Below are 13748 nucleotides of genomic sequence, written 5' to 3'. Positions count from 1 at the left end.
CTTATCTGTTGTATATCTAAAAAAAAGCTATGTAAAACCCCTTCCTCACTTCCTGCTATTATATACTCATTGTCCCAACTGGAATATTGTGCTTGACTTGTGCCTTTATAGCATTTGCCCTACCAAACCCATGTAAAGCTTGGTGTGAAGTTCACCCAAGAGGGCATAGGTGGGACAATAAGTATTCCTTATAATTAGGAAGGAGAATTATTCGCAATTTGGAAATAAGATCATTGCAAACTGAGAAAAAAAAAAAACAATATAACCAGCAAGTCTTTAGAATTAAGTGAATTTAGCAAGACTCCTGAGTGCACAATAAAGAGAATTCTGTTATATGTCAAAATTCCAGAAAATTACCTCAATAAATATTTCCATTTGTTTTTTCTTATTAACATACTTTAGTTGTACAAAATGCTGTGTCTCATGGCATTTCATACTTGCACCACAGGATCGGATCAGATCAGATCTAGCCCCTCTACCCACTCTTGTCTTTGGCTCCTCCCACTGATTATCCTTAATAACATCCTTTCACATTCAAGTCTCTGTTATCTATACTTTTGATGTGTCAGACGAGAATGATTGTTTATCTCTTTAAGTGTAGATTATTTCACTTGTCATCATAATCTGTTTCCCACTTTCTTATATAGGACAGAGTTTATCTTCTTTATGGCTGAATAAAATTCCATTATGTGTACATCACAGTTCTTGATTCACATGTCTGTTAGTGGGCACCTATATTGAGTCTTGAATATTATCAATAGGATTATGATAGAAACGGGCATGCACAAACCATTATTGTATTTTAATTTTTGTTCTTTCGACTTCATATACAGAAATGGTAAAGCTGAGTCATATCATTTTTTGACAGTTAAAGACACTAAACTCAAAAATCTATTGACCGTTTGCATCTCACTTCCCAGGTATCTGTTCAGTTGACTTTTCCTTTTCATTGATAACATTATTTGCCCTTTCTATTTATTTATTATTCATTGTGTTCTGGTTATATTCTAGATATGAATCACCTGTCATATAACTAGGTGGCAATCAACTAATCTGGCCTCATAGGAGCAAAAAAAATATTTGGCAAAGATTTACTCTCATCCTGTTAGCTGACTCTCCTTAACATAGGGGGGAGAAAGGGTTGTAGGAGTCAGAAAGATTAAGGACCCCGCAAGAAAACCCACAGAATCCACTAAACTGGGCTCATTGGGCCTCACAGAGGTGGAACCAACAACTAGGGAGCCTACATGGGGCTGGCATAGGCATTCTACATATATGTTACAGTTGTGTAGCTTGGCCCAATTATGGGACTCCAAATAATGAGAGCAGGGACTGTCTCTGACCCTTTCGCTGGTTTTCAGGACCCTTCTTATACTGGGTTGCCTTGCCCAACGTTTGGAGGTGCTTATTCTTACTACAATTTGATATGGCAAGTTTTGTTGGTACCCATGGGAAGTCGGCCCTTTCCTGAACAAAAGTGAATTGGGGGTGGGGATAGAAAGGAGTGGTGTGAGAAGTCCTTCTGTCTATGTGTTGCTTGTATTGGTTAATGAATAAAGAAACTGCCTTGGCCTGACAGGGCAAAACTTAGGTAGGCTGAGAGGATTGGACTGAATGCTGGTAGGAAGAAGGGTGGAGTCAGGAGAAGCCATGGAGCCACAGGAGACAGATGCTAGGAATTTTACCCAGTTAGCTATAGCCACATGGAGATATACAGATTAATAGAAGTGGATTAAATTAATGTAATAGTTAGTCAATAAGAAGTTAGAGCTAATGGGCCAAGCAGTGTTTTAATGAATACAATTTCTGTGTGGTTATTTCAGGGCTAAGCTAGCTGGGCAGCCAGGAACTGGGCAGCAGAAATCAACAAGCCTCTCTCCTCCTACAAGGGAAGGTAGGCAGGAGGGACTAGGAGGACAGGTGGGGAACTGCAGCCATTTGTAAAATAAACAAATGAATTATTTACTTAAAAAATTCTACAGCAAATCTAAGGAAAAGCAACACACACATACACACACATGTGCATGCTTGCACACACTTCCACAGTGTTAATAAACAGGAAGGAAAAAAAGTTTACTAAAACATAATGAAATGAGGACCACAGCTAGCAATGTTCTTGAAGAATCACCAGGTAACTTACCTAGTTTTTCCAAGTTGAATCAGGTCCATAGCAACTCTGCTCAAGTTACCAAATTTATTTTGTTTAGTCTTTGTCGTAGATCGATAAGCAGATCCTAAACTGTACCAAAAGTGAAAAGTGAGCATGGAAACTAAGGCATGTTCAGACAAGAACAAAGCTGAGTGATTTATTGTTGGATAGGAAGACTTATTACAGAGCAACAGTAATTATGAAATTGTGGTTCCAGTAGGAGCTGGAAACTGCAGAAAAGAATAGGGTTTAGAACAGATTAACACATGTGTGATTACTTGCCTTGTGGAGAAGATGACAGTTTGCCCACTTGGGAAAGGACAGATATTTTTTCAATAAATTATTCTGTCAGAATGTTCCAATGGGGGGCTGAATTTGTATCATTTAATTTGCTACTAATTCTAAGGTCTCTATTAAAGTGGAAGCATAAATTTGGAAGGATCCAGTGAAAGGTCTTAATAATATTGGGGTGAGAAAAAAATTACCAAATAAGAAAAAAGTGTTGTGTATGGTGGCAGATACCCAAACTACAATAGCCTGGAGGCTGGAACAAGGAGGATCATGAATTCACTGCTAGCCTGAGTTACATAGCAGGACCTACCTTCTCTCCAAAAAAGAAAATGTGTAGAGTAGGCTGGGAATATTTCTCAGTGGTTAAGCTCACATACTGAGCATCCAAAGAACCCTTTTTCAATTCCCAGCACCCATGTCAGAGTATAAGAAAGAAAATGTTCCAAGAACAATATTTATTTATAAGAACATCTTTATGAAACCCTATATTATATACAATGATTGGACACCAACCAATAGATAAAAAGAATGCAAGTGTCTAATTTGTGATTACATTGACCCCCAATACCCTCAACCATCCCCCTCCCACTCTTACTGAGCTCCTCTTTTCCAGTAGTTCCCATTCTACTTTTGGTTCTTTCTATTGTGTGCATGTCTTGTGCTTGTGACCGTGGCTTCTGCGTGTTCATAATTAAAAAGTCTGCATCAGTAAAACAGAGCTACACATAACCTGTGGTCATAGAGCTTCTTGTACATATTTTAAATATTATGCAATGTTGCTTTGTGATGGTCAGTTTTTGTTGTTGTTGTAGTTGTTATTGTTGTTCGGGTGGTTTTGTTTGTTGGTTTGGTTGGTTGATTGGTTGGTTGGTTGGTTGGTTGGTTGGTTGGTTGGTTGATTGGTTTTTCCAGGCAGGGTTTCTCTGTGTAGTCCTGGCTACCCTAGAAGTCACTCTGTGGACCAGATTGGCCTCAAACTCAGAGATCCTGCCTCTGCCTCCTGAATGCTGAGATTAAAGGCATGGGCAACCACACCTTTAGTTCTAATTGTCACTTTGACACAATCTGGAGTCACCCAGGAAGAATTCTCAATGTAGGGTTATATAGATAAGGGTGACCACCTGTGGGCATGTCTGTGGCGGATTGTCTTGATTAGCCAGTGTGGGAGATCCAACCCACCGTGGATGATATCACTTCCTTGGTTTGAGTCTTGGACTGTAAAAGAGTACAGAAGGCTAGTTGAACAGCATCCTGAATGTATTTGTTCTCTCTGTTCTTGGTTACAAAAGCAATGTACCAAGCTGCTTCAGGTTCCCACCGCGACTTCCCTGTAATTGTGGACTATAACTCCAAATTGTAAGCCAAACATTTTCCCACTAAAGTTGCTTTAGTCAGGGTTTTGCATCACAGCCATAGAAAAACAAACAAACAAACAAAAACAAATAGGAGATTTCTGATTGTTTCATATCTGTCCACAAAATTGAATCAAGCTTTGAGGTTTTAGATTTTTCTCTCCATAGTAGTTGTGATTATAGACAAGTCACTTACCATCACCAACCTTGTGTTTTATCTGTACATGAGTTCTGAAGATATTGTCCATGTCATACAATCATTGAAGGAATTAAAATAAACATAATGACTAAGGGAGACACCACTTAACACAGTAAATGATGCTAAATACACCGTGCTTATTCCATGTTATTTAGTCAATATTAGAGAATGTTGATAATCTAGAATGTGATAAGCAATCAGTACTCATTGTTCTGAGTGACTATCTGAACTAAACCTGACAGCATTAGCTCAAAGCCTAGCACATATAAATCACCCTCTAAAATCACATCTAGGACAGTATTGAAGAGCACCACAGTCATTCTAAAGAAAAACAGGGCTCCCCTTATCCTCAGTTCATTTGTGGCTCTGAATTTCCTGGTTTCCTAAAAGACCTGTAACATGTAGAGAAAAGTGAGCAATCCCCTTGGTTATCATGAAGTATGAGAATCATGTTGATAATAACTAAAAATTGCAATTAGAGACATTTCATCCCAGGGCCTATGGGTACCATCAGGCTGGTTTCACTACAAGAGTCTTGAGCCATTTTCAATCTGTGCCTCATTAGACAGTTGCAGCCTGCAAATCCTACCGAAGCATTTGGACAAATAAGATGTGTAAAAAAAGAAGCCTCTGTTCCCCTACAGACATTTTCCACTATCTAAATATCTGCTCAGCAGATACAGGGAGATACCCAGGTGGGCTGTGAGACACAAACTCATTCCATGAAAGTGCTTTTCCCCAGCTTATGTGGGAGCAAACTCCTAGATGATGCTTATTTGGCATTGCATCTTAAATTATTTATTATTTGTGTGTCACAGGGAGGGCTCGTCCTTACTTTTCTATAACGTGGTTAGACACTGAGATGATTGAATGTCCTCTGTGCTCCGGTCAATGAGAAACACTTGTTCCTGAACAGGAGGGCCGCCCCCTTGCACTGCCATTAGTTACCTCAGTACTACTGTTTAACCTTGAGTTAGCCTGATTTTGTTTTAGAGAAAATGGAAGTTAGAAGTCATTATCTGTTAGTTATGAGGAATGGATGAAATCCAATCATAGACATTGTGATTCTTCTTCCAGCCTCTAGTCTTTTTCAGTGGCAACACATTCAAAAATTATATTCCCTTTCCAGATGTTCTGGAGGAATGAAACAGAGCTATCTGGATCATGTCCCAAAAAGCTTGTATAACACAGTCAGAGTCAGCCACATCCGAATACAGTGACTGTTAATCCCAGGCTATTCTTTCTTGTGATTGTTAGTATGGTCAACTTGATGGTATCTAGAGTCACCGAGAACACAAGCTTGTGTGCATGCCTTTGAGGAGGTGTCTAGATTGCGTTGAGGTAGTAAGATCCATTGGAATGAATGCTAGAATGTCCCCTGGGTTGGGGTTCTAAGTTGAATGGGGGAGGGGAAAGTGAACTAACGCCATCATTCATTTCTCTCTATTTTCCATCCAAACCTCAATGTGACCAGTGGCCTCAAGCTGCTGCCACCATACCTTCCCTGTCATGAAAAGCAGCACCCTCAAACTGTGAGCCAAATTAAACCTTTCCTTCCTTGTTCTTGTCACATATATTTTTACACTTTTCCTCCAACAACCTGAAATACTTAGTATTATCTAGAGGTATCACAATTGGGAGACAACTGGGTAGTTCTTGTCATCTATAGTTGAGATCATTGATATTGATAAGCATTACAAAATGTGAAGGCCAGTCACCCACAATCAAGAATCATCTAAATTAAAATCTTATATGGGGTGATGTTGAAAAACTCTGCCCTAATATTATCCCAGGTTTGATCTGGGACATCAGTGGTCACCACCACCACCAGACTCATTTCTCTTGTGTGTTTTCTAATCAGTGTTATGCCACAGATGCCAAAGGAATTCATCAGGCACTAAAAGAAGTATCCCAGATGCACACATCAGACGGTTCTCAAAGCATGCTGGGAAAGTGACTTAAGTTAGAACAACAAATGATCACATGGTCATTATACTTTGGGTAAAGCTTTCTCTCTACACCTGTAGCAGATTCAGTATCTCTATAATCACTCCAAATTAAAATATTTTTAAAAATTTAAAATATACAAACTTGTTCTTACCTTTGAAACATAAGTAATAAGGTATATGTGTTATTGAGTGTTATAGAGCAGGACACACCCAGGGCAAGAAGCTGAGTAGTCACCTGCCAGCAAGACACAAGAAGCAGTGAAAATAAGATATACAGAAGAAAAATAAAAATTAAAAAGCCCAGAGGGAAAATTAGATAAAGAGAAACAGGTGTATTTAAGTTAAAAGAGCTAGACGTCAAAGAAGGCTTAGAAACAAGCCTAAGCCAAGCATTTGTAACTAATAAGAGGTTTCCACATTATGATCTGGGAACTGGTCATTGACCAAAATAAAAAAAGCTTGCTACAGGTATTGTTGAAATTTTGCCAACAGCAAGGGTCTTTGTTATACTGGGGTTACCTGATTTCCAACCATAATTATCTGCCAGGCTGTAAGGGAGATCAACATGAAGTTGGTTCCAGTGAAAAGCTATGTGATATTATATTGAACAGTTAAGTTAATACCGACAGGCGTTGAGAAAATGAAAGATGGAGAGGAAATGGAGATAGAGATGGAGATGACGATGAGAGACTTAGCCATCCCAGTCATAAGAGAATCCTGAAAGCCAGCAGGAATTTCAGATACTTTTTGCTTTCACATTTCAGTCCTTCTAACTGATGCTTTGTGTTGCTTCTTTGTGGAGACAAGCCCCAGTGAGAAGTGGTTGCTGTAGCTTTTATAGACCTTTGAAAGGATCTTGATGGAGGTAGGCTTTCAAAGTTCCATGAGTGTATCACAAAGTGTTTCAAATTTTTATTTTCCTTCTATTTTCTACTTGAACTATGGAACTCCACTTCAAATACAATGAGAAACAAGACTTTCTGAGGCCCAGAACTTAGATTTTTCTGTGACCATGGTCCTCACAAATCTCAACAAATAATCTTGCTTTCAAAAGAAGAGGGCATACTGAACCTGAAGATGGTGGGTGGCACAGGAAATATGAACAAACAAATATGTCTGCATCCTTCCCCCAAGAACAGAAGAGAAGCTAGGGACTTGCCAGTATTGCATACAAGCAGATGGAACATTGGTTTGGCATCCCTTCAGACACGTAAGCATTTAGCTGATGCTTGACCCATCTAAACTCCTCACTTGCAACCCAGTAGTGGTTCTCTATGGGTTGGTTTTATCCCCTGGACACATTTGGTAATGACTGAAGATTATTATATTGTTTTGCTGTACCTGGGGGAGGGGTGTTGTGTTGCTTCTGGCATCTACTGGATATAGGGCAGGGAAGCTGATAATGGTTCCACATTGAAATGGACTTTCTTGCAGGAAAGAATCACCCAGCTACATCTGCTTACCTTGCCAAGACTGAATATGCCCATCATAGAGAAAGAGCTCTCCAAACCCAACCACATGCTATCTTTTAGATCTGTGATTGTCCTTCTCTGGCAGCTGTTGAAGACCTAAGTCACAAACAATCCCACACCAGTTTGGAATTATGATTAATAGAATGGTTATTTATTTAAGGGGGGAAAACTTACAGATCACAATCCCAAACAACAGCCCTCTGTGCAATCAGGAAGGGAGCCTAGTCGCCGGAAGCAGAGCAGGAAGCCAGAGAGCCAGTGGAGGGCAGTGGCCGCTTTTTTAAAGAGAGAGACCACGCCCCAATGGGCTGGTATCTCAGCAGCTATTGGCTGAAGGAGCAGAGGGAGTTCCTGCAACAAGCTGTATGTACTATCTTGCCTTTCTGTATGATGTTTTTCAACCACATTTTTGACTGCTAAAGTTCAACCTATTGTGAATATGTAAGTTCCATTAGTTTGGAACATTCTTTCTGGTTTTTTTTTTTTCTGCTATTTCTGTTCTCTGTATCCTAAGGGTACTCAGCAGATTACTGTAGAGTGAATATTTATTGTGCTTGAGTAGGTAGCACTGCCTTCTCTAGAGCTAATCAACTCTTGTTGTCACGTACACTGGAGCTTCACCTTAGGAGATCACTCCTTTTTCCCACAGAGAGGGCTGACAGCCTATAACACCACTTCTCTGCTGAGTTCTCCCTCCGTTTAATATCCCCCAGTTTGCCTCTATCACACAGCTCTCTAATTATCTTCCCCTGTATTCAACTCCTTCACAAAACCCCAAACCGCTTTAAGGCAGGGGTCATATATTATGTGATTTCCCTGGCACTTATGATAGCTTATAATAGAGAGCAGGTCCTCAGCAAGGCCAAGTTGAATGAACTAATGAATGAAGGAATGAATAAGCTCATGAATAAGTAAACACATGATTAAACAACATAAGAACATGGTGTTATGAGTACTTTGGTCGCTTAGATTTAATTGATCAATAAACAGAATCCATTGCTCAGCATCTGCTTCCCCATGTTTCAGCTCTTCATGAGTGAGCAGTATAAATGAGCTCTCGTGAAGTACGTAACCTGCCCACTAGCGACTACTGTAGACATAAGCCAGGCTTTGTGACAACAGCAATGCCAGTTAGTGTAGATTTGTGGAGCTAGAGAAGCAGAGGATTAGAGCATGCTCAGGAATGTGAGTAATGCATCAGAGCAGCTGCTGAGTTCCTTACTTTCCACCACTGGAAGATTCCCTTGCTTGGCAGAGGAAAATACTTGAGACAGAAATTTAGGCACTCCTGGAGAAGGGTGGTCGTATTTCCTGTTTGCACTCCACATAGTGACAGTAAGGCTGGAGGTCAACACGAAAGGATCTGAGTAAATGGCAAGGTGGATATCAAATGAAGTTAGGAAACTCACGCAATTGGATTCAAGTGGGTTTCTGATCCAAGTTTCCACTGCTGAGCCTGATGATAGCAATTATCACTTACTGAATGTCCTAATTATCTTTCTGTTTCTATAATAAACATTACGATAAAAATCTACTAGAGGCAGAAAGGGTTTTGTTTCATCCTATACTTCCAGGTACTAGTCCATAACTAAGAGACGTCAAGGCGGGAACCTGGATCAGATAACATGGAGGAATGTTGCTTAATAGTTTGCTGCCAGGCTCCTATTCAATTAACCTTCTGATATAGCCAGGCCACCAGTCTAGGAACTGCATCACACACAGTGGGCTAGGTTCTCCTACATCCATTAGTGATCAGGAAAGTATCTCACAGACTTGCCCACAGGTAAATCTGAGGAAGGCAATTCTTCAATAGGCTTTCCCTTTTCCTGGTTTTGTCAAGTTGGCAACCAATATTATTCTTCTCATTGAAAACAATAATCCACAACCATGGTTTGTGGAAGTGTTCAAGAAAAGAGCACTAGCAAAAAAAAAAAAATTAGCACTTAGAAGTGACAGAAAATGGCTCCTGGTGCTGCAGAAGCATCTGCATGCATAAGACTCTAGAAGAGTCAATTTACCAGGTCAGGGGTCCCAGGTGCATCTATGAGCCAGACAAGAGAGAAGGATGCTCCTCTCAACACAATGGACAGTGCCCACACAATTCTAAAAGTGCTTCCCTCTTTGCCCAGGAATCTAATCTAGGAGTGGCCCAGGCAAAAGCATATTCTCTCTCTCTCTCTCTCTCTCTCTCTCTCTCTCTCTCTCTCTCTCTCTCTCTCTCTCTCTCTCTTTCTCTCTCTCCCCTCCTTTTCTTCTATCTGGAGTTCTAGTCAATAGGATGGTGCTATCTTCATATAAGGTGGGTCTTATTAATTAAAAGAAATGACCTCACAGACTTCCTTAGAAATGTGTTTTACTCATCTGCCAGTATTTTTCAATCCCAACAAGATTAGCCAACATGTTATCCTTCAGGCGTACACAGATACAGAATCCTGATAGGACACTATTACAGATAGTAGCAACAACAAGTCAGTCTCAAGTGGCAAAGCATGTGGTTGGACAGGGGTTCCCTGCTAGCTCACACACTAGATTTCACAATATTATTCTGAGTCAGTTGGTGGACTAAATCAGAATGCATTCAATATACTAGTAACAGCTGTAAACCCCCAAACAGTCACTTCCCTTCACAAGTCTAACTGTCCTCCCTACCCTCCCCCCCCCTTTTAAACTAAATTTCCTTGTATCCTTTTATCGCACAGATTTTAATCAAATCTTTTGAAAGCAGGGCACTGAGTTCCTGGGAGCGTTTTGCTAGTTTCTAGGCTTGGAGAGCCCTCTGCAGGCCAAGGATAACCTTGCCTCTGATACCTGCATGGTCCTAGGCATATCATGCCCAGAGAAGCGACTTCTGGTGGGCCTTACTTAACAGTCACAGGCTGAGCTGTATGTTTTCCTGCTGTGAGGGCGAGGTGACTTGTGAGAGAGCATTGGAATGAACCCTGGTGCCTGAAAAAACTAGCTGCAGATGTCCCAGAAACTCCAAGTGTTTGGCAGAGACAGAGTAGGTTTGGGGATTTCTTACCCAGACTCCATTAAATCCCAGATGGGCATCAGATACAGACTCATCTGTCTACTGGCCTCAGATTCATAATGGGCCTATTGAACACCCAAAGGCAAAGTGGTCCCCCAAATAGACCCTGCGCCTTCATGAATGTGACATTCTAGTGAGTAACATCACTGAGCAGTAGGATTAAGAAGGCACCTGACCATCCATCAGATACCAAACTGATGCCAGTGAACAATGTATCTCGCAATTGCCCCTACATCTAACCCTAGTACCATATTTTAACCTTGACTGAAAGATTTCTGAATCAAGTCTGCCTCAGGGGGTTTGTAAAATTGTTACTATGGTCCTCCCTGTCTACCTCTGTGCACTGGAGGTGCTGTTCACACAGATATCACAAGCTACTGCATTTCCAAAAATGTGGATACAACTAGAGACAGACGTGAGACCAGGGTTGGGTTGCTGGTTCTGCCACCAGAGTCTGTGAGCTCCCACTAGCTCAGGTCAATTGTGTCTGTAGTTTTCCCAATCATGATCTTGAACCCCCTCTTGCTCATATGATTGCTCCTCCCTCTCATTCTTAACTCTAAAGTCAACTACAACAGAACACCCTAAGCCTTCCTTACAGTGTGCACCCCTAATAGCACCCACGCTGTCCATGTCCTCTGATCAACCATGGAAAGAAATCGTTCAGCTCTAAAATGATGTACATTTTAAATGAGCATCTGTTAAAGGCGTGGTCACCCATCTTTTGAGAAGTTATAAAGCTTTCTGGAGATGAGGACTAATGAAAGAAACTCATTTTGGTCACCATGGTTTTCTTAAAGGGAATATGAGGACCCCAGTTGCCCTCTTTTCCGCTATCACAAGGTGAACAACTTTGTTCTGTCTCATAATGTCACCACAGTCTCGAAACATTCAGTCCAGGGGACCATGGACATCCACATGTAAAACTATGTATCATAGGAAAGCTTTTTCTCACAATAAGTTGATTGTTTATGGCATTTTATTAATAGCACTGCAGTGTTGATGCAGACAAAGTGTGAGTATACTGTTAAGATACCCCATACACACAAATTCTGGTAAAAGAATCGAAGGGTTTTTATTATTGTTATTTTGCTTATCATTTATACACATTTATATCACATGTTACACAAAATGCCAACCGGGAAGCAAGTGTAGAAAAATAGTGGAGCTTATTGGCACGGATGATTTCGTTATGACTAAGGTTTTTGTGTCACAGACAATTGGCAAGTTTATTTAGGAAACTGATTATTGTATATATATATATTCTTTTTCAGCAGAGTAATTATGAGTTAGAAATCACAGTGGCATTAGGCTATACATACAAGTCCTTTCTTTGAGACCATGACAAAATACCTTACCTTTCTTCATCGTCTAAATCTGCAATATTTGCAAAAATAAATAAAAGTTAAAATAAGTAATCTCATAGCCTTACCCTATGCTATCAAAGGACATTGGTCCAAGGCAGCTCCTTGTCTAAGCATGGCCATGCTTTTGAAGCCATTATGTGCCTCTTATTTGTTTGCACAGCCATAGTTTATTCTGCTAAATGAAAAAAAAAAGTCCTTAGAGTCTTTAGAAAATCCAAAGACTATGAATTACAGCCAAGTGATATGGCACCGGGCAGGAAGAACTCCTTGGCAGCCTAGATGTTGGCACACACCATTCATCTCTTACCATCCATCTCCTACCTTGACACTGATGAGGGAATGGTGGCTGTGCTCAAGGAAGCATTGCAATCCCACCTGAGTAGAGTTGAAGTCACTTTGACATTTCCTGGGGATCAATCATCTGTATCCAGACCCACCTAGGGAACTAAAATCCCAATATTAGGAATATTGTTCGATTATAGAGCCACAGGATCATATCCTTATTGATTTGCCCAACACTCCTAGTTCATTCTATCCCAGGCTGCTTAAATAGCCATCTTTTCCTCCCACCAGATTAAAGGAAGCCTTCTAACCTAATACTTTTAATGGCCACCTAGATTTATCACAGAGCTAAAGAAATACCAAATAAATGATATTTATAAAAGAAATATATTCAAGAGTGAATTATAGGGGAAAGTGGGTAAAAGTAAAATCATTGACTTCTCATCAAAACATAGAAAATGATTGTGACTACATGAGCTATACTTTTTATAGGAAAATAATGCAAGTATTTTCGTTTACATATGTGTATGTATATACATATAAACATATAAGCATACAATGTTAGACATATTTTATTATTAAAGTTCCATGGGATATGGAAGATGAGGAAAATTATTTTTCCATATGCAACAATTTAGCCTGGAGCTAAAAGACATTAAAAAATACCTCTGCAATTGGGAGCAATATAAAGGAATCAGTGACATTTACAGACTTCAGCTTCCAAACACTGTTAGATGTAATTCTTTTCCTAGATGTGAGTCAAAGTTACAAACTTTTCCCAACTCTTAATAATGGCTGATGATGTACCCTGAGTAGAAAAAAAAAGATAATCTAACCAATCACACACTGAATTAACTTCCAAATGTGCAGAGTAAAAACACCTAGGAGTCAATATTTCAACTGATAAAAGCCTAAGCCTAACGTTTCATACAAGGGACTGTCCCTCAAGCCATTCTGTAAATCACATTTAAGCCACATAGAACGTTTATTATTTTTTTCCTACAAAATTGCCTCCAGAAACCCTTTTGCTTCAAAATATTTCCAAGCTTCCCCCAGATTCGCAAATTCCTGATTCAGCAAATTCTCTGTCCTAGCTTCATTTCCCTGTCTCATCCATATCTGAACTGCTTTCCTAAGTGAGAAGGTAGGTTCTTCTCATGACATGAAACTCTACTGTATGCTATTATCTCATGACGCTACCGTTTTTGAATTCAGAAGTTCATGGTACCAACTTACAAGAGTGCTGATTTGCTCCTGCATCAATGTCAGTTGCTGTGGCAATATATAAGAAACTGGAGAAAGGGGAATGGGCTTTCAAAACAAAACACATCAAAACAGCGCATGCACATACACAAACACGCACATGCGCTCATACACACACACACACACACACCATCCCCATTCTGTGTCAAGCAAGGGGCTAAGCCTCAGGTTTTCCAGAAGAATACACATGATGCTCACCTCTAGGAATGATGTGTACATGTGGAAGAATTATGAATGTGATGGTAATCTCAAGAGTTAATGAATTTATAGGACCTTGAGAACACAAAGATAAAAGCATGATATTGTGGCTTCGATTTATTCTTTATAGGAACATCTTTTCCGTGGACAATTGAGTAGTGGCTCAAGCTCTTTCATAAAGGAACTTGATTGGTG

Source organism: Alexandromys fortis, unplaced genomic scaffold, assembly GCF_014885135.2.
Source record: "Alexandromys fortis isolate MF-2015 unplaced genomic scaffold, M_Fortis_MF-2015_v1.1 scaffold_2_1_26212458, whole genome shotgun sequence".
NCBI lineage: Eukaryota > Metazoa > Chordata > Mammalia > Rodentia > Cricetidae > Alexandromys > Alexandromys fortis.
Note: the sequence above shows the minus strand (reverse complement) of the source record.